This window comes from Hyperolius riggenbachi, chromosome 7, assembly GCF_040937935.1.
Source record: "Hyperolius riggenbachi isolate aHypRig1 chromosome 7, aHypRig1.pri, whole genome shotgun sequence".
Classification (NCBI taxonomy): domain Eukaryota; kingdom Metazoa; phylum Chordata; class Amphibia; order Anura; family Hyperoliidae; genus Hyperolius; species Hyperolius riggenbachi.
Genome location: NC_090652.1, coordinates 300,667,761 through 300,692,768, shown reverse-complemented (window position 1 = coordinate 300,692,768; position 25,008 = coordinate 300,667,761). Strand labels below are relative to the sequence as shown.

General features: G+C 47.3%; 1 protein-coding gene across 1 annotated transcript in view; it reads right to left on the bottom strand.

Moving 5' to 3' along the window:
• Positions 1-21,375, bottom strand: part of TMEM169 (transmembrane protein 169) — a 31,347-nt gene extending 9,972 nt beyond the window's left edge. Inside the window, exon 1 of the mRNA XM_068246085.1 lies at positions 21,255-21,375. The gene's annotated coding sequence lies outside the window, so the exon portion shown is untranslated. The remainder of the gene's footprint in view (positions 1-21,254) is intronic.
• Between the last annotated feature and the right edge of the window lie 3,633 nt (positions 21,376-25,008).

Below are 25,008 nucleotides of genomic sequence, written 5' to 3'. Positions count from 1 at the left end.
CACCTGATCTGCTGCATGCTTGTTCAGGGTGTGAGGCTAAAAGTATTAGAGAAGGAGGATTAGCAGGGTTGCCAGGCAACTGGTATTGCTTAAAAGGAATATGGCAGCCTCCATATCCCTTTCACTTCAGGTGTCCTTTAAGGCCTGAGTCACAATGCAGAGCACATTTTCATCCATCAGCATTGCGTTTGCATTTCAAAAAAAAAAAAAAAAAAAAAACACGCTCCCATTAAATTGCATTAAAATCGCAAAGAAAAAATTGCAGTTAAAGGTTAGTATACATGAAGTTTTATGTAATTAACTTCCAATTCGATCAGAGAGGGATCAACCTGATGGTCATTGAGTAATTGCGATCCAAAAGTTATCTGCAGCGTTCCTCCAGGGTAAAAAAGGTTGAGAAAGGTTGGCAGGGCCGGGCCGAGGCATAGGCTGGAGAGGCTCCAGCCTCAGGGCGCAATGTAGGAGGGGGCGCAGAATTCATTCAGCTGTGTTTGAAGCAGAGAGAAATAAGAAAACAGGATACATGGCAGTGACTGCAAGCCAGATAACTAGATATTAAGGTGTTAGGGAGGTTGTGGGCCCTGTAGAATCAGTGTGTGACGGCTGGGGAGGCAGGGAGGGATGGAGGGGAGCACTTTGGTGTCTCAGCCTTGGGTGCTGGAGGACCTTGTCCCGGCTCTGAAGGCTGGGCTAGACTATGTACTTTGTAAAGTGCTGCAGAAGATGTCAGTGCTATATAAATACATAATATGGTAGGACATTACACTATGACTATGGTAGGATTAGAGTGTGAGCTCCTCTGAGGACAGTCAGTGACAGAGGCGAGACAAGGTCCTCCAGCACCCAAGGCTAAGACACCAAAGTGCGCCCCTCCATCCCTGTCACCCCAGGAAGTTGTTCAGCCGTCACACACTGATTGCTATTAGACTAAGAGGTGCCACAGAGCCCACAACCTCCCCAACACCTTAATATCTAGTTATCTGGCTTGCAGTCACTGCTATGTATTCCCTTTTCTTATTTCTTTCAGCTTCAAACAATTAGGAATGACAGATGAATGAATTGTGCGCCCCCTCCTACACTGCACCCTGAGGCTGGAGCCTCTCCAGCCTATGCCTCGGCCCGGCCCTGGTCAGTGACATGACTATGTACTCTGTAACGTGCTGCAGATGATGTCAGTGCCATATAAACACATAGTAATTATATGGTAGGACCAAGCTATTGTTCTGGATAAGTCCTGCACAGAATGCTATAGCCGCTGCCTTGTTCTCAGAACAGAACACAGATACAGGAGCATGCTGTAGATAAGCAGACCTGGCTATACATAGCCATGCAGTCGGATTTACCTTACAGGAACCCGGAGTGCTGGCAGTATGTCACGGCAACCAGACAAGCCAGCTGTGCAGGGAATACAGAGGGGGGCACCGGGGACAGTCATCCGTCTCCATCTCCGGAAATTAACCGGGGCCTCCGATGAAAACTGCACACAACGGGTTTCTGCGCAGCGGACAGAATGACCGCTACCGATGCTTTTCATTTGCTATTAACTTTACTATCTATCAGCATCTTCCATTTATCTGTAATGAGACTAACCGGGCCAATAAAAAGACTCAATTACAGCTCCGGCCCTGGGAAAGAATGAGTAAAGCTCGCCCGCGTGTCATAAAACCTGCATGAAGTAGGGCTCGTTTCCACTAGTGCGGTGCGAATCGCCGGGATTCCACCGCTGACGAAATCGCATGCGGATGCGATTCCGCGTGCGTTTTTTTGCTGCGATTTCGCATAGGCAGGGTATATGCGAATTTAACCATGTCACTGCCTGGTTCAGTTTAGATTACTTTTGGTGCGAATTCGCACGCGAAATCGCGGCAAAAACCGCATGTGCGATTTCCCCTATTAAATACATAGCCTGCGAATCGCCGGCATTCCACACGCAGGCTAATTCTGCAGGCTCTACCGTGCAGAAAAATCCTGCACAGAAAAACGCACCAAAAAAACTGACAAGTGGAAACAGGGCCATCCACTTGTATTGGTTATGCGATTCCGCATGCAGACAACGCATGCGGATTCGCTCTAGTGGAAACGGGCCCGTAGTGGTACGACATTGCAGCGGACCTGAACTCAGAACGTCCTCTCTGCTCTGAGAAAAGCAACAGCATAATAACCTTGAAAGAAAAACATTTGTTACAGCTGATACAAATCCTGCAATAAATCTGCAGTGTGTCTACTTCCTGCTTTCGTGGAAGCAGACATACGGTTTACATTCTGTGTTTACAAAATAAGCTGCTCTGTCGAGCCAGCCAGCTGACTCAGCTGAGAGATGAAATTACATTTGTGATTAGTCGCAGATGAGGGGGAATTTGACAGGCTAAACTCTGTAAATACATACAGGGTGCATTTCTCTGTTTTCCTTCTGTCCTGTGCAAGAGTTCAGGTCCACTTTAAGTACCACGACATTAACATTCAATATGTGGGCAGGCCACAGGCAGAGGCAGAATATTATTTTGGAAAGGAGGGCTTAATTTACATGCAGCCAAAATAAGACAAGAGCATGGGACAAATGTAGTGTCCCCAAAGCAGATACTAGCATTCCAGTGTCCTGATTATTATTATGATCATAAAGATGGAATTATAAAGAGCTAACATATTCTGTGGAGCTGAACAAAGTAAGAAAAACAAACATGGAGTGAATAATACAGACACTGGTATACACCAAATATAGACACTGGTACAGAATACAGAATAATTACAGTGACAAAATGGAACATGATAAGTCAGATGTAACTAATTACAAGATACAAAATCAACGACAAATCCCAAGACACAGAAGGACGATAAAGCTCCGCCCCCACGAGCCCATGACCCAAAGCAGGGGTAGGGAACCTATGGCTAGGGAGCCAGATGTGGCTCTTTTGATGGCTACATCTGGTTCACAGACAAATCAGTAGGGGTGGATTCACTAAGCTACACGGCTCAAGCAGCGCAGCTTAGTGTGGCAGCGCAAGTAACATTTTCAAAGTAGGCACCCTACTGCTGTAGCATGCGCTACTCACTTACTCGCGCTGGATTCATTTGAAAATGGCGCCTGCGAATAATGGTGCACGGTGTTGCCGCTAATCCGTTTGTCACTTATCGCTATTCAGCTCTGTTTATTTTAATTAAAATTAACGTTAACACACAAAACCCTCTCTGTACCTATCCCTAACCCCTAGACCTCCCCCCCCCCCGTTGGTGCCCAACCCTAAGCACCCCCCTGGCGGTGCCTAACCCTAAGCACCCCCCTGGCGGTGCCTAACCCTAAGCACCCCCCTGGCGGTGCCTAACCCTAAGCACCCCCCTAAGCACCCAGGGGGGTGCTAACCCTAAGCACCCCCCTGGCGGTGCCTAACCCTAAGCACCCCCCTGGCGGTGCCTAACCCTAAGCACCCCCCTGGCGGTGCCTAACCCTAAGCACCCCCCTGGCGGTGCCTAACCCTAAGCACCCCCCTGGCGGTGCCTAACCCTAAGCACCCCCCTGGCGGTGCCTAACCCTAAGCACCCCCCTGGCGGTGCCTAACCCTAAGCACCCCCTGGCGGTGCCTAACCCTAAGCACCCCCCTGGCGGTGCCTAACCCTAAGCACCCCCCTGGCGGTGCCTAACCCTAAGCACCCCCCTGGCGGTGCCTAACCCTAAGCACCCCCCTGGCGGTGCCTAACCCTAAGCACCCCCCTGGCGGTGCCTAACCCTAAGCACCCCCCTGGCGGTGCCTAACCCTAAGCACCCCCTGGCGGTGCCTAACCCTAAGCACCCCCCTGGCGGTGCCTAACCCTAAGCACCCCCCTGGCGGTGCCTAACCCTAAGCACCCCCCTGGCGGTGCCTAACCCTAAGCACCCCCCTGGCGGTGCCTAACCCTAAGCACCCCCCTGGCGGTGCCTAACCCTAAGCACCCCCCTGGCGGTGCCTAACCCTAAGCACCCCCCTGGCGGTGCCTAACCCTAAGCACCCCCCTGGCGGTGCCTAACCTTGACAGTGTTACATTAAATCCATTCACCGTTTTGCAGTTAAACAACTTCTGCTTTTTGGCTTATGTAGGTTAGCTATTATAAATAACGTTACTGTGCGCACTAACCTCTGCTGTTTGGCATATGAACGGCGCTATTGATAAATAACGTTACTGTGTGCCATTTTTCTTTTTTTCCTGTGCGCCATTATTATGCAGTACTAACGATAAATAGCGAGAAGCGTATCTTTTTAATGTGGCGTAATTTTTATGCATAGGCACTGTGCGCCATTATTCACTGATCCGAACTTACGCTACCCCCAAAACTAACAGCTGCTGCAATTGTCCCACCCTGGACCCTGTCAGGTTCAGTGACTTTGTAGGACGAGATCCCTGCACTTTGATTGGCCCAATAGGCTGTCTGTCACTTGACAGGCAGCCTATTGGGCTAAAGTGCGGGGATTTCGTCCTACAAAGTGAATCAACCCCCAAGTCAGCTAGCTAATTGTACAAGCTGTTAGTCGGTATTTCTCCTGTCTGGCTCTCTGGGAAATTGCTGATGTTGCTGAAACCCAAGAGAAGCTGAAGACGTGTCTGACACTTCCACTGCCCGGCAGATCAACTGTATACACATCACCATGTCAACAGGGACGTGAGCCCTCTGCAGCGTGTGCGCGCGCGTGTGTGTGCGTAGGGGGGGCGGGGCAGGAGGTGGGGTAGTATGCAGTATTCATTCAGGCAGTGTATTTTTAGGTATTCTATCACAGAGTAGAACTTGGCCAGAGGTCAGAGAGGGAATGGCCTGAGGTAGAGCTCTCTGGTGAGATTCGATGAAAGAGGGATCTATCTAATGGTCAAACTGGTGGCGGGTTGACTTATGCTGGGTACACACGATGAGATTTCCCGTTCGATTCCCGGATCGATTCGATTAAATCAAACATGTTCGATTGGATTTCGATCGATTTTTTCATGATAGGTATGCAAAATCGACGGAAAAAACGATCGAAATCCAATCGAACATGTTTGATTTAATCGAATCGATCCGGGAATCGAACGGGAAATCTCATCGTGTGTACCCAGCATAATGTATGGCCAGCTTTAGGCTCCGTACACACATCCAATTTTAATCTGCAGATCACTGGCAAATTTTACCACTGCCATGTAGTATGAGGGCCAAAAGATTTTGAATACAATGAACCGACTGTGTAGGCAAGTTCTCACATGACATGGGAATGGTAAAATTAGCCATTCATCTGCAGATAAAAATTGGATGTGTGTGGACCTTCGGTTTCCTCCTAGATGAGATTTTCACACCTTATCAATGACCAGGAAGCAAATAAAATGTTGATAGTACTTTTTCAGCTACTTTTTCAAATGCAGAGGACTGAAAAGTTATTTTAAACAGAAGATAATATATTACCTCCTAAACGAAAAAAAATGAATTGAATGAGGGCCAGCGTGCGACCGTGCGTGCGGCGTGTTAGAAAGACACAAGAGCACAGCAGGGAGGGTGCAGAGCGGGATATGTAGGGCAGATCTCTGGGAGGGAGGAAGCTGCTGTGCTGCCTGCAGTCCTCTAGTCTACAGACAGTGATGGATGTGCCTGGGGGTACCTCATCTCCTCTGCAGGAGAATTCAGCTGACAGTGACCCAGGCCGAGACTTCTGTGGATCTCCGCCATCCCCCAAATGCTAACCCTCAGCCGAAGCAGACAGCATGGAGACACACCTACTAATAAGACTGTCCAAGACTTTGCTAGATAGACACTATGAGATTTTCTGATTTACTGTCAGATCAATTATTTCCAGCATGTCCGATCTGATTTCCGATCGTTTTCCTATGGAAGTGGCCAAAAAACGATCGGAAATGTTGGAGATAATCGATCTGACAGTAAATCTGCCAGAAAATCTCAAAGTGTGTGCCTAGCATTAGGGGCTGTTCACACTTAAGCTACATACACACAGGGCACAATTGTCCCCCGTTGCATGCGTGCACGTGAACAGGGAGCGACAGCTGTCCACACATCTCGCCAGAAAGGCAGAGACGCGGCGGAAGCTGTTTTTAAATGGAGCATCCCCCGGCCGGATGCTCCATTCACTCACGTAGGTCTCCTGTCGCTAGCCCGCATACACACGCGGGACTAGCGACAGTTGCAGCGAAGTTGCGGCGACAGCTTTAGCCGGCGATTGAACATGTCAATCGCCTGGCAACAGCTCCGACGGGCGACGGTTCGGGGCGCGCACGTCATACACACAGGCGATCTGTCGCCGCAACACGCGCGTGCCACGTCGTTGCGGCGACAGCCGTACCTTGTGTGTATGCACCATTGGAGACTCAGAGATGCCTCTCACCGCAGTTTTTTTTTTTTTTTTTTTTTTTTTTTTACTTCCCTGGGGCTTCCTCCAGCCCCATAAGCATGGCTGTGTCCCTCGCCCTCCTCCTACGATGTCCCGTTCAGCTGCGGTGAGCCCCGGTAAGCGGCTCAGTGACATCCGTCCGGGTCTAGCGATCCATACACCTCAGACTTCTGTCACCTAAAACAACTGCTTATTTCGGAATGTCTGGTGTACAGACACCCTGCTCGGCTCCTCAGCAACTTATTCTGTTTTATGAAAAAGGGGTGGGGATGAGGCGCAGCGGCACTTTGAAGTTCCCATACGCATAATATTTCACAGAATACATAGCCATGTCACTGATTGTGCTTAGAGCTCACTGTCAGGAACCGGCCCGCGGCACGCCTGCGTATACGGTTCCCGACTGCGGGTTTGACCAGATCAAGCAGGGAGCAGCCTTATTCGAGCTACAAACAAGGCTGTGACCCCTCAAAAGCTCCTTACTGCCACCACTAGCGGTTTGCTAGACACGTTCACTCAGCTGTCGAGTGTTCAACACGCAATCTGCGTTTTCGTATATGGGTCAGCTTTGCGCTTAGGCCGAATACGAGAACGCCACGCACACACACACACACAGTTGCAAACTTACACTGTAGTGAAGCAAAACCACTAACAGTCGTCCCGAACGATACTGTTAGACTTCCCAATCGGCTGTCGAGCGCAGAAGTGCCCCATACACACAATGCAATTACAATTTCATATGGTAGTGTTGCTCAAGCATACAATTAGGCATGGACTTATACACAGCTATACTGCAGTCTCCTCTAGGCTATGAGTGTTAGTTTAGTACAGCAGAAGTCAAGCTTATTAAATAATAATTTAATATTCCAGGAAAAAAGTGGAACAATGCAGGACAGAATATATACAAAGGATTACAAAAAACAAAATAAAAAGTTACAAAATTAAGAGTTCACAAAGATACACACAAGCGATTTGCTTACCAAAATAACAGGGATCAAGATAGACGAATCTTGGACTTGGGTTCTGTGGACGGACACCGTTCTGATTGGATCGGGAGCCAACTTAGCTTAGACCGGGAGTCCGGCTCCAGCTACCGTCAGGAGTAGACTGATTTTAGGTATCTGTCTCCTGCTTTTTATAATGGAATATTTGCCTTGAGGCTGTAAGCCTGTGTGGGAGGGGGGTGGGGGGGGGGGGAAGGGGTGGACGGACTATTTTTAATTACATCCTCAGACATAATTGGATTCCCAGAGATCTAACATCCACATGTGAAAAGGGTATTATAGCACACACACACACACACAACAAAAGACTTCCTTAACATCCAATTTCCCCAGGTAAAAGTCTATACATCAAAAGATTGCATTTTGGTTACAGGTAGCAGTTTGCCTGTACACAGACACAGACAATCACATCAGAGATTGTCTGCCATTGTTCTCCCTCAGATGGCTGCTAATTAGCAGTACCCTGCTACCTCAGGAATACAAAGCAAATTTAGTTTCACAGACTATCACACCTGGGACAGCAGATCAAAGGTGACTGCTAGTGGCCTAATGAGCCCCTTCCTTACCTATTGAAGGTGACTGGTCTATTCAATGAAGACAATGGCAGTTCCCTTGATCTCTGCCCTGATTGACTGTTTTAATCTACATACAGACATTATCCAGGTGACATCTTCCAAAAGCCAGACTGGCTGACATACCTACACCTCTGACAAAATATATAGCAGATAGAAAAATGAAAGAACTATGTTCCTGTTATCCTTACATCATCAGCACCCCAATATATCACCACACTCACAATCAAATAACCATAGTCATATGTTCTACCTTTATTTATTATTATCTACTCAGCAGTACTGAAAAGGCTTGGTGTTTCTTTAACAGTTTCACAGAATCAGAACTTTGTTTTTCTTACTCAAGCTTCACAGAAGAAAACTGCCCGGGCATTTTCCCCCTGATTTTGTGCAAAGCATGATGGGATTTCTGATGTTCTCATTGCCAAGCAACTGGGAGGGGTGATCAGGACACAGGACAGTTGGAACTGTGTCTCATGCTCCCTGTCACCTCCTTTCCAACCAAAAAGATGGCTGCCCCCATGAAATCACAAACATTTGCCTGTTCTTTTAAAACAGGGTGAGTAAGAGATTAGATTTACTGGCGTAACAATAGGGGATGTGACCCCTGCCGTCGCAGGGGGGTCCGGGGCCCCCCTAGGGCCCGCTCAGGGACTTTTGGGGGGCAGGAGGGGTCGCAGCATAAGAGGAGAGTGTGGCAGATCGGTGGGGAGGGGGACATCCCCCCCTCACCTCGGGCTCTCCTCTCAGAGCTCCCCTCTTGCAATCATTGGTGGCAGCGGGGGCAGCAGGCTGAGCACATACCTCCTTCTCGCCGGAGGTCTTCCGATCTCTAAGAGCTTCATGCAACTTCCTGTGTAAACAGGAAGTTGCTCTTAGAGAACGTAAGACCTCCAGCGAGAAGGAGGTAATGTATTCAGCCTGCCACTGCTGCTGCCCACTGCCACCAATGATTGCAGGAGGGGGAGCGCTGAGAGGAGAGCCCGAGGTGAGGGAGGGGGGGCCCGGGTTTTTTTTTTTGCAGGGGGGCCCTGGGATTTCTAGGTACGCCCCTGATTATATTACCTATTTTAAATAACATAACTAACGTACCGTAACTTAATGACAGTACGTTTGTTTAGGCCGGAGTTCCTCTTTAACGGCTTATTTTTAGTGGGTCCCAACACAGAATGTGGCTGAACAGGAGGATGAGGGAAACCTCTTTAGGATCCAGAGGCTTCTCCCTCCCAAGGTAAGTGCAACCTAGGGGCATATTATTTTTAACTACAGGTTCACTTAAATACTAAGAGCAGATTGTGTAGGTAAGCTCTCATTCTACATAGAAGTAATAAAACTAGCCAATCAAGCTTGGATGTGTGAAACCCGACATAATTCATCCATATTGAATATCACCTCAAAAAGGTGTAAAAGGAGTCGTTATCTATAGATCTGCACATATAGATACTCTCCGACCCGCCGGCGATCGAGCAAAATCTTCCGCACGGACAGGAACGATGGGTATCGACGGGAACGATTCATTTCGGGCGGAAATCCATTGTTCTGTCAGCGTTTGCGCAACAATTTCACAGCCGATTCGATCACAGTGATCAAATCTGCTGTATATCGGCGGGAACATCAGTAAGTGTATGGGCCCCTTTATGCTATGAGTGGGCAGCCATTATCCCCTCGGCCTGCAGGGGTGGCGGAGGCAGCACTGGGTAGACAGACCACCGCCTGCACCTACCAGCCGCCTGCAGACAATTCATCAGCTGTTGGTTTAGGGAAATGACTTGCAAATCAACACTTGAATGACTGGGGTGGTAATTGGGCTGAAGAATGAAGCAAATGAAGAGACTATTGATACAAGGAGTCCCTCCTGACAGCTGCCTCTGTGAAAACATGCAATTACCTCTCTACTGTCACTCATCTGCAGAGAGAGGAGAGGGATAATGAGAGAGGAACCAGGAGAGGTGGGGAGATAAGGAATTGCAGGAGAGAAGACTGGAGAGGAAAGAGAGAGCTAAACAGTCAAGGGAGGAGCAAGGAAGGGGTCATGAGACCTGAGAGAGGATGAGAGAGATGAGAAGAGGGGAGAAGAGGAGAGAAGAGGAGAGGGCAGTGAGGTATGGGGCCCGGTCACCTACCCTGACCAATCAAAATGGGACTCCAGCCCAACAGAAATCTTCCATCTAGAGTTCTGCAAGTATCTCCTCCAAGTCCATAGCAGCACTTCGAACTCAGCTTGCTGGGCAAAGCTAGGCAGATTTCCACTATGGCCGACTATCCAGCAGAGGGCACTCTCACACTGGGCGCATATACAGAGCAGCAGCCCCAGCACTTACCACCATAAAGCCTCACTGAGCCAGGGTGGGGAGGCCATACTTCGCGCTTTGAAACAAAGCGTCAACAGCCAGCACAGCCAAGACCACCAACACAGGCTGACAAAAGCCCAAATAAAAGTAATGATACAAAGCTGCAAGGACCGATACCTAGAGGAATGGAGAAGTGACATAAAGAACTCCCAGAAGCTCACTATCTACCAATCACTACAGAGGGAGTACACAATGGCTCGATATCTGGAGAGGCTACACCACCACAAAGACAGACAGGCCTTGAGCCTGTGCCGTCTGAGCACCCACAGCCTGGAGATAGAGACAGGGCGACACAGACAGACATGGAAGCCCCGGGAGGAGAGACTGTGCAGGCAATGTGACCAGGGGGTCCTGGAGGATAAGGCCCACTTCCTGCTGCACTGCAGCAAATATACACCGTTGAGGACCACACACTTCCAGAGACTCTCTGACCACATCCCAGATTTCTCCTCCACAGATGAGAAATTACAGTGGCTTGCAAAAGTATTCGGCCCCCTTGAAGTTTTCCACATTTTGTCACATTACTGCCACAAACATGAATCAATTTTATTGTAATTTCACGTGAAAGACCAATACAAAGTGGTGTACACATGAGAAGTGGAACGAAAATCATACATCATTCCAAACATTTTTTTACAAATCAATAACTGCAAAGTGGGGTGTGCGTAATTATTCAGCCTCCTTTGTTCTGAGTGCAGTCAGTTGCCCATAGACATTGCCTGATGAGTGCTAATGACTAAATAGAGTGCACCTGTGTGTAATCGAATGTCAGTACAAATACAGCTGCTCTGTGAGGGCCTCAGAGGTTGTCTAAGAGAATCTTGGGAGCAACAACACCATGAAGTCCAAAAAAACACACCAGACAGGTCAGGGATAAAGTTATTGAGAAATTTAAAGCAGACTTAGGCTACAAAAAGATTTCCAAAGCCTTGAACATCCCACGGAACACTGTTCAAGCGATCATTCATAAATGAAAGGAGTATGGCACAACTGTAAACCTACCAAGACAAGGCCGTCAACCTAAACTCACAGGCCAAACAAGGAGAGCGCTGATCAGAAATGCAGTCAAGAGGCCCATGGTGACTCTGGACGAGCTGCAGAGATCTACAGCTCAGGTGGGAGACTCTGACAATAGGACAACTATTAGTCGTGCACTGCACAAAGTTGGCCTTTATGGAAGAGTGGCAAGAAGAAAGCCATTGTGAACAGAAAAGTATAGGAAATCCCGTTTGCAGTTTGCCACAAGCCATGTGGGGGACACAACAAACATGTGGAAAAAGGTGCTCTGGTCAGATGAGACCAAAATGGAACTTTTTGGCCAAAATGCAAAACGCTATGTGTGGCAGGAAACTAACACTGCACATCACTCAGAACACACCATCCCCCACTGTCAAATATGGTGGTGGCAGCATCATGCTCTGGGGGTGCTTCTCTTCAGCAGGGACAGGGAAGCTGGTCAGAGTTGATGGGAAGATGGATGGAGCCAAATACAGGGCAATCTTGGAAGAAAACCTCTTGGAGTCTGCAAAAGACTTGAGACTGGGGCGGAGGTTCACCTTCCAGCAGGACAACGACCCTAAACATAAAGCCAGGGCAACAATGGAATGGTTTAAAACAAAACATATCCATGTGTTAGAATGGCCCAGTCAAAGTCCAGATCTAAATCCAATCGAGAATCTGTGGCAAAATCTGAAAACTTCTGTTCCAACGCGGTCCATCTAATATGACTGAGCTGGAGCTGTTTTGCAAAGAAGAATGGGCAAGGATTTCAGTCACTAGATGTGCAAAGCTGGTAGAGACATACCCTAAAAGACTGGCAGCTGTAATTGCAGCAAAAGGTGTTTCTACAAAGTTTTGACTCAGGGGGCTGAATAATTATGCACACCCCACTTTGCAGTTATTTATTTGTAAAAAAATGTTTGGAATCATGTATGATTTTCGATCCACTTCTCACATGTACACCACTTTGTATTGGTCTTTTACGTGGAATTCCAATAAAATTGACTCATGTTTGTGGCAGTAATGTGACAAAATGTATAAAACTTCAAGGGGGCCTGTCATGATAGCAGCTAGTTATGATGTTAAGGATAATACAGGAACATATTTCTTGCATCTTTCTGTCTACTGTGTACTACCTCAGATGTGTATGTATGTTAAGAGACCAGTCGGGCAGCTGGCTTGTGAAGGTATTGTCACCTGGCTCAAGGAAGCTGTTAAGGTGATTGTCCATATGTCAATGAACCTACGTTTGCATTAAAGAGAACCCGAGGTGTGTTTAAAGAATGTTATCTGCATACAGAGGCTGGATCTGCCTATACAGCCCAGCCTCTGTTGCTATCCCAAACCCCACTAAGGTCCCCCTGCACTCTGTAATTCCTCATAAATCACAGCCATGCTGTGAGGCTGTGTTTACATCTGTAGTGTCAGTCTCAGCTGCTCCCCCATCTCCTGCATAGCTCCGGTCTCTGCCCCCGTCCCTTCCCTCCAATCAGCAGGGAGGGAAAGGATGCAGGCGGGGACTGGAGTTCTGCAGGAGGCGGGGAGAGCAGCAGACTGACACTATAGAGATAAACACAGCCAGCTCTGACAAGCTGTTTGTCAGCAGCGTGGCTGTGATTTATGAGGGATTGCAGAGTGCAGGGGGACCTTAGGGGGGTTTGGGATAGCAACAGAGGCTGGGCTCTATAGGCAGATCCAGCCTCTGTATGCAGATAATATTCTTCAAACCCACCTCGGGTTCTCTTTAAAGGATACCCCAACTGAAATGTGACATAATGAGATAGACATGTGTATGTACAGTGCCTAGCACACAAATAACTATGCTGTGTTCCTTTTTTTTCCTTTCTCTGCCTGAACGAGTTAAATATCAGGTATGTAAGTGGCTGACTCAGTCCTGACTCAGACAGGAAGTGACTACAGTGTGCCCCTCACTGATAAGAAATTCCAACTATAAAACACTTTCCTAGCAGAAAATGGCTTCTGAGAGCAAGAAAGAGGTAAAAAAGAGGGAATTTCTTATCAGTGAGGGTCACACTGTAGTCACTTCCTGTCTGAGTCAGGACTGAGTCAGCCACTTACATACCTGATATTTAACGCTTTCAGGCAGAGAAAGAAAAAAAGGAACACAGCATAGTTATCTGTGTGCTAGGCACTGTACATACACATGTCTATCTCATTATGTCACATTTCAGTTGTGGTATCCTTTAAGTGCCTGGGGTAGCAGGGAACTGCTAATTTAACAGCCACTTGAGGAAGAATAGACTGGTCTGCATGGCTTTTGATCTTTGTATTCATGTAAACAGCTGCCTGTTGGCCAAAATATAATCTGACTAATTGAGCCTGCCAAGTTCAAAGTAGACAGGAAAAGCCTTGGAATTTACATATGACAGGAGGAAGCCTCACTCCATCCTTTGATGTATGTACTAGACTATAGTTTTACCCCAAACTTCACAAACTAAAACAGGAACGCTTTGAAGTTGCACGCATTAAACAGGAAATTGGATTATTCCTGGACCTGGACATTGGGGTGGCCCCGTGGGCACAAATTTTACTATATAACTCAGCCTGAGGCAGTCACAGATCATCTTCTCTTGGAGGTAGCGCATAGCTAGGGATGATCCCAATCGAAACGGAAACGGCGTTCTCCCGCCAACCAAGTTCTAACCTACGCTGGTAACGTTTTTTATTTCCCTTTTATTTTTGCAACTTGTCTTGTTGTGTATCCTTGTAACTTTTATTTTGTAACTTTTTACTTTGTTTTTGTAAATCTTTTGTATATATTATTTTCTGCATTGTTCCACTTTTTTCCTGGAATATTAAATCGTTATTTAATAAGTTTGACTTCTGTTGTACTAAGCTAACACTCATAGCCTAGAAGAGACTGAAGTGTAACTGTGTATAAGTCCATGCCTGATTGTATGATTGAGCAACACTACCGTATAAGATTGTAATTGCATGGTGTGTATGGGGCACTTCTGTGCTCGACCGCAGAGTGGGAAGTCTCGGAGTGGCTAACAGTATCGTTCGGAACAACTGTTAGTGGTTTTGCTTCACTACAGTGTAAGATAGCAATAGTGTGTGTGTGGGGCGTTTGTCATACGTTGGCCTAAAGCCCGCAGCTGACCCAACGTACAAAAATGCCAGTGTGAGTAACTCGACAGCAGAGTGGAAGTGTCTAGCGGCAGCTAGTGGTGGCAATGAGAAGTGTCCTGAGGGGTCACAGCCCCCAGGTTTTAGCTTGACTAAGGCTGCTTCCCCTCTCGATCTGGTCAAACCTGCAGTCGGGAACCGTATACGCAGGCGTGCCGCGGGGCCAGTTCCTGACAGGGTCGAATACTTTTGCAAGCCTCTGTATATCCTACTGGGGGAAGAGGAAAAAACTGTGCAAATAGCAGCCCGATATATCACGGTCTGCCACTAACTGAGAGGAACATGACACCACATGGACTGTATAACCCCATACTCCCCTAAGGACTGTATGCCTATACCCCCCTCCCCTATGGACTATATTTCTCATCCCCCCCATACCATCCATTACATCCTCCACACTCCTATGGACTGTATACTTATATCCTTCCCTTATTCCCACAACCCCCCCCCCCCCCCCCCCCCCTCATGTTAATGAGTTGTTTTCCTTTGGCAATGCAAAATGTATTTGGTCCTGCCAATAAAGATTTTTTGGATGTGGAGATAAGGAGAGGAGGAGAGGGGGAGAAATAAGGAGTCACAGGAGGGGGGGGGGGGGGGGTGAATAGTGAGTGAGATAAGGACAAGGGGTCATGAGAGCAAGAGACCGGCTCAGACAGCTCATGAGACAACTGCTGACAGAGGGACAGACAGACACAGACAGTGACATACTGCAGACTGGAGCAGCCCTAGAAAGTTAATGTGAGCAGCGCCACAACTAAGAATAGCTATGGGGGATGGGGTGGCAACTACTGTAAGCCATTATAAATAGGAAATTCGCTGACATCCTCATGTGAGGCTCAGCTGAGGGAATAAGCAGTCTCTGAATGGGGTCACATCCTGATGAGTCTCCTGTGCCTGGATACACGGCTCATTCGAAAGCCTGCTGCTGGGATTTGTAGTTTCTCTGTAGTGCTGACAAGCAGCAGCAGATGCAATAACCGCTGGCGGAAATTTTGCGGTAATTTTGCCTCTTTGAGAATAGATCCCAATTGCAGATGCAATAATAAGTCAGAGAGGCCACAGCTCTGCAGACTGCATTGTATCAGCAAAGCTTGCAGCCAAATAGCCTCCTCTGCACTGACACACATCTCCTTCCCACAATCCCTCTAACTACATTTCATCCAGCCCCACCCTCCCACCACACTGATCAATACATTGCATCATTTCATCCAGCCCCACCCTCCCACCACACTAATCAATACATTGCATCATTTCATCCAGCCCCACCCTCCCACCACACTTATCAATACATTGCATCATTTCATCCAGTCCCACCCTCCCACCACACTGATCAATACATTGTATCATTTCATCCAGCCCCACCCTCCCACCACACTGATCAATACATTGCATCATTTCATCCAGCCCCACCCTCCCACCACACTGATCAATACATTGCATCATTTCATCCAGTCCCACCCTCCCACCACACTGATCCATACATTGCATCATTTCATCCAGTCCCACCACACTGATCAATACATTGCATCATTTCATCCAGCCCCACCCTCCCACCACACTGATCAATACATTGCATCATTTAATCCAGCCCCACCCTCCCACCACACTGATCAATACATTGCATCATTTAATCCAGCCCCACCCTCCCACCACACTGATCAATACATTGCATCATTTCATCCAGCCCCACCCTCCCACCACACTGATCCATACATTGCATCATTTCATCCAGTCCCACCCTCCCACCACACTGATCAATACATTGCATCATTTCATCCAGTCCCACCCTCCCACCACACTGATCAATACATTGCATAATTTCATCCAGTCCCACCCTCCCACCACACTGATCAATACATTGCATCATATCATCCAGCCCCACCCTCCCACCACACTGATCAATACATTGCATCATTTCATCCAGCCCCACCCTCCCACCACACTGATCAATACATTGCATCATTTCATCCAGTCCCACCCTCCCACCACACTGATCAATACATTGCATCGTTTCATCCAGCCCCACCCTCCCACCACACTGATCAATACATTGCATCATTTCATCCAGCCCCACCCTCCCACCACACTGTCTGATCAATACATTGCATCATTTCATCCAGCCCCACCCTCCCACCACACTGATCAATACATTGCATCATTTAATCCAGCCCCACCCTCCCACCACACTGATCAATACATTGCATCATTTAATCCAGCCCCACCCTCCCACCACACTGATCAATACATTGCATCATTTCATCCAGCCCCACCCTCCCACCACACTGATCAATACATTGCATCATTCCATCCAGCCCCACCCTCCCACCACACTGATCAATACATTGCATCATTCCATCCAGCCCCACCCTCCCACCACACTGTCTGATCAATACATTGCATCATTTCATCCAGCCCCACCCTCCCACCACACTGTCTGATCAATACATTGCATCATTTCATCCAGCCCCACCCTCCCACCACACTGTCTGATCAATACATTGCATCATTTCATCCAGCCCCACCCTCCCACCACACTGATCAATACATTGCATCATTTCATCCAGCCCCACCCTCCCACCACACTGTCTGATCAATACATTGCATCATTTCATCCAGCCCCACCCTCCCACCACACTGTCTGATCAATACATTGCATCATTCCATCCAGCCCCACCCTCCCACCACACTGTCTGATCAATACATTGCATCATTTCATCCAGCCCCACCCTCCCACCACACTGTCTGATCAATACATTGCATCATTTCATCCAGCCCCACCCTCCCACCACACTGTCTGATCAATACATTGCATCATTTCATCCAGCCCCACCCTCCCACCACACTGATCAATACATTGCATCATTTCATCCAGCCCCACCCTCCCACCACACTGTCTGATCAATACATTGCATCATTTCATCCAGCCCCACCCTCCCACCACACTGTCTGATCAATACATTGCATCATTTCATCCAGCCCCACCCTCCCACCACACTAATCAATACATTGCATCATTTCATCCAGCCCCACCCTCCCACCTCACTGATCAATACATTGCATCATTTCATCCAGCCCCACCCTCCCACCACACTGATCAATACATTGCATCATTTCATCCAGCCCCACCCTCCCACCACACTGATCAATACATTGCATCATTTCATCCAGCCCCACCCTCCCACCACACTGATCAATACATTGCATCATTCCATCCAGCCCCACCCTCCCACCACACTCATGCCACACTAATCAATACATTATATTGTTACATAAAATATTCCATAACCCCCCCCCCCCCCCCCCCCCCACACACACACACACACACACACACCAATACATTGTATCATTTCATCAAAATTCAACCCTCCCCCACACTACCACAATCCACAATCCCCCCACACTAATCAATACATTGTAGCATTTCATACAATTCCACACTACAGCCACACTCACAGCCGGGACAAGGTCCTCCAGCATACAAGGCGGAGACACCAAAGTGCGCCCCTCCATCCTTCCCGCCCCAGCCGTCACACACTGATTGCTATTAGCATAGCCGGCCTTTGACCAGAGCGGTCGTTTAGGGCGCCGGCTTCCAAGGGAGTGCCTAATAGCTGGTTACCTATACTGAGGGCACCTACACCTGATTTCCTATACTGGGGGCACCTATAGCTGGCTACCTTTACTGAGGGCACCAACACATGGCTACTTATACTGGAGGCACCTACGCCTGGCTACCTATGGGGGGATGGAGACCTCCTTCACCTGACTTCCTATACTGGGGGCACCTATGCTTGGCAACCTATATTGAGGGCACCTACACATGAGATCGGGGGGTGTTTTTTTTGAGGGGGCGCACTGCAAGTTGTCGGTGCTGTATGGGGGGGGGGGGGGGCGGCTAACTGTCCCATTGATTGTTTTTATTAATATTCCTGAAAGGTTCTAGCCTTCATTTTTAAGTGTATTCAGGATAATTCACTCTTTCCATCCATTCGTGGTTATTAATAGTATTTTTTCTATTATACATATGTGACGTGTCACAGAGATCTGAGCATTTGGCGTGATGTGCCACAATGTCAAAAAGGTTGCTAACCACTGTCCTAGGAAATATCTCAGGAGAACAGCTGGAGCCTCCCTCGCCTCTGCCCGGCCCTGGCCACACTAATCAATACAATTGTATAATTTCACCCAATCCCACACTCCCCCAACACAAATCAATACATTATGGGCTCTATTCACAATAATTTTCCATATGCGAAAAAACAAAATTTTCTGCATACAGAAAAAAAAATGCGGTTAAAGTTTACAAATAATGCGGAAAATGACCGCAAAAATCTTTAATTTCCGCAAAAGATCCAAATTAACAATGAAAAAGGGGCGCATCATTTCTGACATAACTTATAAAAAAATGTATATCGCCTACAAGTACCAGGTGATGTATTTCACTTCCCATTAACTTAAATGGAGTCTGGAGGCTTGAACGCTGTGTTTGCTGGACTTATAAACTTCTTGGAGGATATGTTTTTACTGCACAATTTTTTTCCCGCATGTTTACCACCTGTTTACACGTTTCCGCACTTTTTTCAGCAATTCACCCGCATGCAGAAAATAAGCAGAAAAAATTAAGTGAATATGAAGAAAATGCGGAAATTGAAAATGCGGTTCTTTTCCGTTAGCCGGGGCGCATCCACAAGGTGGCGATAGAACTCGAGCAGAGTTACATCTTTCCCTACTATCCATGGAGGCCTGGAGGGAGAATAGTAATTAGCGCCACCTGCTGGATGCGCCCGGCTAACGGATAAGTACCGAAAATCCTTTACCGCATGTCTGATTGTGAACAGAGCCCATTGTATCATTTCATCCAATTCCACCACACACACACACACACACACACACACTGTACTATTTCATCCAATTCCACACTCCCCCACCACACTAATAAATACATTGCATCATTTCATCCAATTCCACTCCCCCCCCCCCCCCCCCCCCCCAATCAATACATTGGGCTCTATTCTCAAAGACTTCCCGCATGCGGGAAGTTTGCACCCAAAATACCGTCAAGTTGGAATTCTCAAAATGTTCCGCATGTTTTTTCTGCATGCGGAAAAAGTGTGGTAAAAATGCGGGATTCATGCAAAAGTCGGTATTTTCCGCAATAAAAGATTGATTCTCAAAAATGTTCAGGCGCATCATTTCGTCGTTAATTACCGATTTTTTATCACCTACAAGTAGTAGGTGATATATTCCGCATCCCATTGACTTTAATGAAGTCTGGAGGCTTAAGGGCTGTGCTTGCTGGACTTTAAATATTTTTTTTTTTTAACACTTTTTCATGCGACCTTTTTACCGCATGATTCCCGCATGAATAATGGCTGTTTCCGCATCTTTTTTTCCGCATGCGGCAAACATGCGGAAAATGTTAGTGAATGTGGAAAAAATGCGGAGTTTACCGCTGGCGGAAATATAGCGGTAAAATTTTGCGGAAAAGTTTGGCCTTTGAGAATAGAGCCCATTGTATCATTTCATCCAATTCCACTCCCCCCCCCCCCCCCCTAATCAATACATTGTATAATTTCATCCAATTCCACCATCCCATCGCACTAACCAATGCATTGCATCATGTCATCCCCAATTCCTGAATTGTATCATTTCATCCAATTACACACACACACACACATCAATTTTATCATTTCATCCAATTACACCACACACACACACACACACACACTGTATCATTTCATCAAATTCCACCCTCCCCCCACACTATTGCCTGGTGCATACAGTGCTGTTTCCCATCAGATCAATAATTTCCTACAAGTCTGATCTGCTCCCAATTGAGAATGAGGTCAATTTTCAGATTGATCCTGTTCTCAATCAGGAGCATGCCGGAAATGATCAATTCGACCCACCAATGTGACAGGAAATAGCATCGTGCATACCGTCATAAATCCTAGTACACACCATGCAATTTTTAACTTCAGATCCTATGATCGGATTGGGAAGAAAAAAAAAAAGAATATACAACCTACTGATTGCCAGCGACCAACCCCAGGCTCAAAAACTGATCTCTTTTTCAGCCATAAGAAATCAGACATGCTGAAAAATATTGAACAAATCACTGGCTGTCGTTCCATGTGTATGTCCTTTCAATCCATTTTCGACTGGGAAAATGATCAGAAATCTGAACAGATTTAGAAAAAAAATTGCATATGTGCATTCACTAGTTTTCTTCTATATACAATCAATAGATCTGCATATCAACCTGATCACTCAAATACGATAAGTGAAAATTGCATGGTGTGTAGTACCAGACTTAATATACGTTATATAATTTAATCAAATTACACACTACCAACACACTAATGAAAGAATTGTATCATTTCATATAAATCTACACTCCTACTACACTAATGAAAACATTGATTCATGTTGTCCGATTCAATATTGTATCATTTTATCCAATTCAACATTGTATCATTTTAGCCAATTGCACATTGTATCATTTCATCCAATTCAACATTGTATCATTTTAGCCAATTGCACATTGTATCATTTCATCCAATTCAACATTGTATCATTTTAGCCAATTGCACATGTATCATTTCATCCAATTTCACACTCTCAGTACACTAATAAAAACATTGTATCATTTCATCCAATTACACCCCCTCATCCTATTACTCCTCTTTCATTCAGCAATTAATGATCCAGTCATTTCATTACCGGTTTCTGGTGTCTGCACTGAACCATCAGCAGCAATAATAAAGAGGATGATCCAATGTGATGTATCAGAGATCAGATCATGCACCTGACCCACATTTGCTGCCATAGAAGGGGGGCACTCACCAGCTGCTGATCCTGGTATGGGGGGGATGTGGGACCCCTCACAGGGGGCAGATCAGGGGGTCGCTGTGTCCATCCCAGGACTGCTGCTGCTCCCTGCACAAAGAAAACAGCCCAGACCCCTCTCCAGCCATGGCCACGCCCACCTGGCACATCCCGGGGCGGGGCTACTGCCTTTCACATGACGTCATTCACACACAGATGAAGCGACTTGTCTGTGAAAGGTTAACTGCTTAGGTGCCGTGTGCAATGGAAATCAGAGATGAGTACACTATTTTAATTTTGTGTATATTGCAGGGTGTCTGTCAGGAATTGCCATTTTCACAGCATGGACAATGTTTTTGAAAATAACCTTGATTTTAGGGGAACATTATTGTACTCCAAGCAATAAACAAATAAATAAATAAAGTCTGTGCTGCTGACAAGAGCATGCCTGATCGGCAATGCAACCAATTTCGGGTCGAAATCGGTCGCATGTATCAATTAGACATGCTGCATGATGTCAGGGCGTGGTGGTTGATCAGGTGCGCGGCAGAACCGGTGAGCGATATCGAGACAGGCGACTACCGCACTGAAATCCCTGGCGCTGTCCCCCTAATGTAATATGTGCCCCCCTCCGGTGCCCAGTGCAGTATATTTTACCTGTCCATGTCTGTCCATACCTCCCAACTTTTTGAGATGTGAAAGAGGGACACTTAAGCCACGCCCCTGCCACACCCCTGATCACGCCTCCATCACACCCCTAGTCACACATACCATAAAGATTTCATAAGAAAAATGTTGTTTTATAATTCAAACCTCACTGGTCCTTTCTATCCTGGTTCATTTTCCTTTATATGAACCTTTTAAGGTACTTATCCGTTAGCCGGGCGCATCCTCTAGGTGGCGACAAAACTCCACCAGAGTTACATCTTTCCCTACTATCCATGTCGGCCTGGAGGGGGAATAGTAATTAGCGCCACCTGCCGGATGCGCCCGGCTAACGGATAAGTACCCATTTTAAAATTAGTAATATATATATTTAAAGTTTGGGAATAAAGTTTAGAGTCAATCAAGCACATTTTTTGGTAGATAAATATATATATTTAAATAGAAAGAAGGACAAAGTCCTGAAAGAGGGACAAATGAGGAGGAAAGAGGGACAGGGCTCCCAAAGAGGGACTGTCCCTCCAAAAGAGGGACAGTTGGGAGCCATGATGCCTGCCGCAGGCTCCAGGCTCAGTCCGCAATCTGCATGCACGTGCCCCACGTGGCCCCACGTGGGCGATTGTGTGATGTCACAGACACACGCCTACATATACGCTGGCAACCACGTGGGGCAGGTGCTGCTTGTGGGTGGAGCCTGGAGCCAGTGGCAGACATAGACAGGTAGAGTATACTGCACCAGGAACTGGAGGGGGTGTATTTTATATTGGGGGCAGCAGATACAGCATCGCAAGGCCGATTCCCGAGAGATTTCATGCTGAAATGGTTTGGGAATCGGTCTGTAGTGTATGGACAACTGTCAGATCTCTCTCTAATCAGATTCAATCAAAGAGAGATCTGGCCATACATCGTCTGATGTAAAGGCACCTTTATCAAAATTTATCTCTCAAGTTGATTGGTCCAGTTCCGAGCGGTGTACAGTGTTCATTTAGGCTCCTTTCACACTACGTCAGTTGCGTGGCAACACAGCAGACAATATAATCGCATACTGGACAACGCACATGGTTCCAGGGACATAACAATAGACCCTGCAAGAGATGCAGCCGCAGGGGGGCCCAGAAGCCCCAAGGGGGAGCAGTTTCTTTTTCCCTGTCCTGAGAGACTGTCTGACAACTAAGGGCACAGAGAGAAAATGCTTTCTGCTCTCTGTACAATTGTTCTAATGACTGTATATACTGAGCCGCTAATAACAAATCATACAGAGTTTTGCAGACAAAGATTTGTAGACAGTCCGCATTCAGTGTGCAGCAGGCTCTTGTGTACAAAGCCCAGTCCCCTCAACCCCCAAGTGCTGTGTACTGTAGTGATCATGGAGAAGTCTGCAGAGCCAGTTCTGCTCCATCAGAGGTGGACAGAGGCCCAGTGCACACCAAAACCGCTAGCAGATCCGCAAAACGCTAGAGTTTTTTAAAGCAGATTTTCGGAGTGATTCTAGGCATGTTTAGGCCCCATACACACTAGAGCGTTTTGCCGCGATTTCGGCAAAACGCTCAAATGCTAGCGCATTTTAAAAGCGCTAGCGTAATGAAACCCTATGGGCCCGTTCTTACTTGGGCGAATCAACGCAAATCGCCCAAAAACTGGCAGAAACGCAAACGCGTCGCCTGCACCATTTTCAGGCGATTTCCTGGCGATCGTGTTTCAGTGCTATAGAAGCGCTAAACGCGATAGCGGCAAAATCGCCGCAATGTTCAGTGATTTTTCCGCAGAAAAATCACTCGTGCAAACCGCCGGCAAAAATCGGCTGCGTTTTGCATTTTGTAAGTGTGAATGGGGCCTTAGAGAGGTTTTTCTAAACGTGCCCAGCGTTTTTTGGAGCGTTTTTGTGTAGCAGATTTCATATATTGTTACAGTAAAGCTGTTACTGAACAGCTTCAGTAACAAAAACGCCTGGAAAACAGCTCTGATCTAGTGTTTTTCAGAGCGGTTTGCGCTTTTCCTGTATATTGAGGCAGAAACGCATCTGCAAACCGCAAAAGTGCTGCAGGACCTACGTTTGCGGTTTGCTAAAAACCTCAAACCGCTGGTGTGCACCATCCCATAGAGATACATTAGCCAAGTATTTTCACAGGCGGAAGCCGTTTGCGAAACGCTTCAAAAACCGCTCGGTGAGCACCAGGCCAGAGTGTTATGAGCTGAGGCTGGGAGCACACTTGTTTGTCAGTTTTAACGTATGTGTTTTCTGCACACGTTTGTCTATATGTGTGAAAACATGCACGCTTTATCACAGAAGCCAATGTAATTGATAGAGTAAATGCATGCAGTGCTTCACTGCTGTCTGTATTTATCTGCATGGGGAAAACACATTGGAGTGTGCACGAGCCAATTGTATAACATTGGTTCTCAGTTTATCTGTGCAGAAAGCGAGGAGGGGGGGGCCCATCCAACATTTTGCAGGGGGGCCCAGTGATTTCTAGTTACGCCCCTGCATGGTTCTGGGTGCAGTGGGGGCAGAAATCTATAGCTACATACACATGGGGCACAATTGTCCCCCGTTGCATGGCTACAAGAGACCAGGGAGCGACAGCCATCTACACGTCTCACCAGAAAAGCAAAGACGTGGCGGAAGCTGTCTGTGAATGGAGCATCCCCCAGCCAGATGCTCCATTCACTTGCATTAGGTCTCCTGTCACTAGTCCGCATACACACGTGGACTAGCGACAGCTGCGGCGAAGTTGCGGCGACAGCTGTTGTCGGCAATTGAACAAGTCAATCGCCTGGCGATAGCTCAGAGTAGCGATGGTTCGGGGCGAGTGCGTCATACACACGGGCAACCTGTCGCCGCAATACGTGCGTGCCACGTGGTTGCGGCGACAGCCATATCCCGTGTGTATGAGCCATATGGACTGTACACTGCACTATATACAGTGGAGTAGGGATCACCATTGCAGTCACAGCATCTGCTATGGGGCCCGTTGGTCTTGGCTGGCGATAAGGGGGTCCGCTGCGGGCCTCATGGAGACTGACGGCATGGCCCCTAAATTGCAGAGTAGCGAGTAGAGCGCAAGAGAGAATTGACTCACCTCTCCGGGCACCACTGATGACCTTCTAT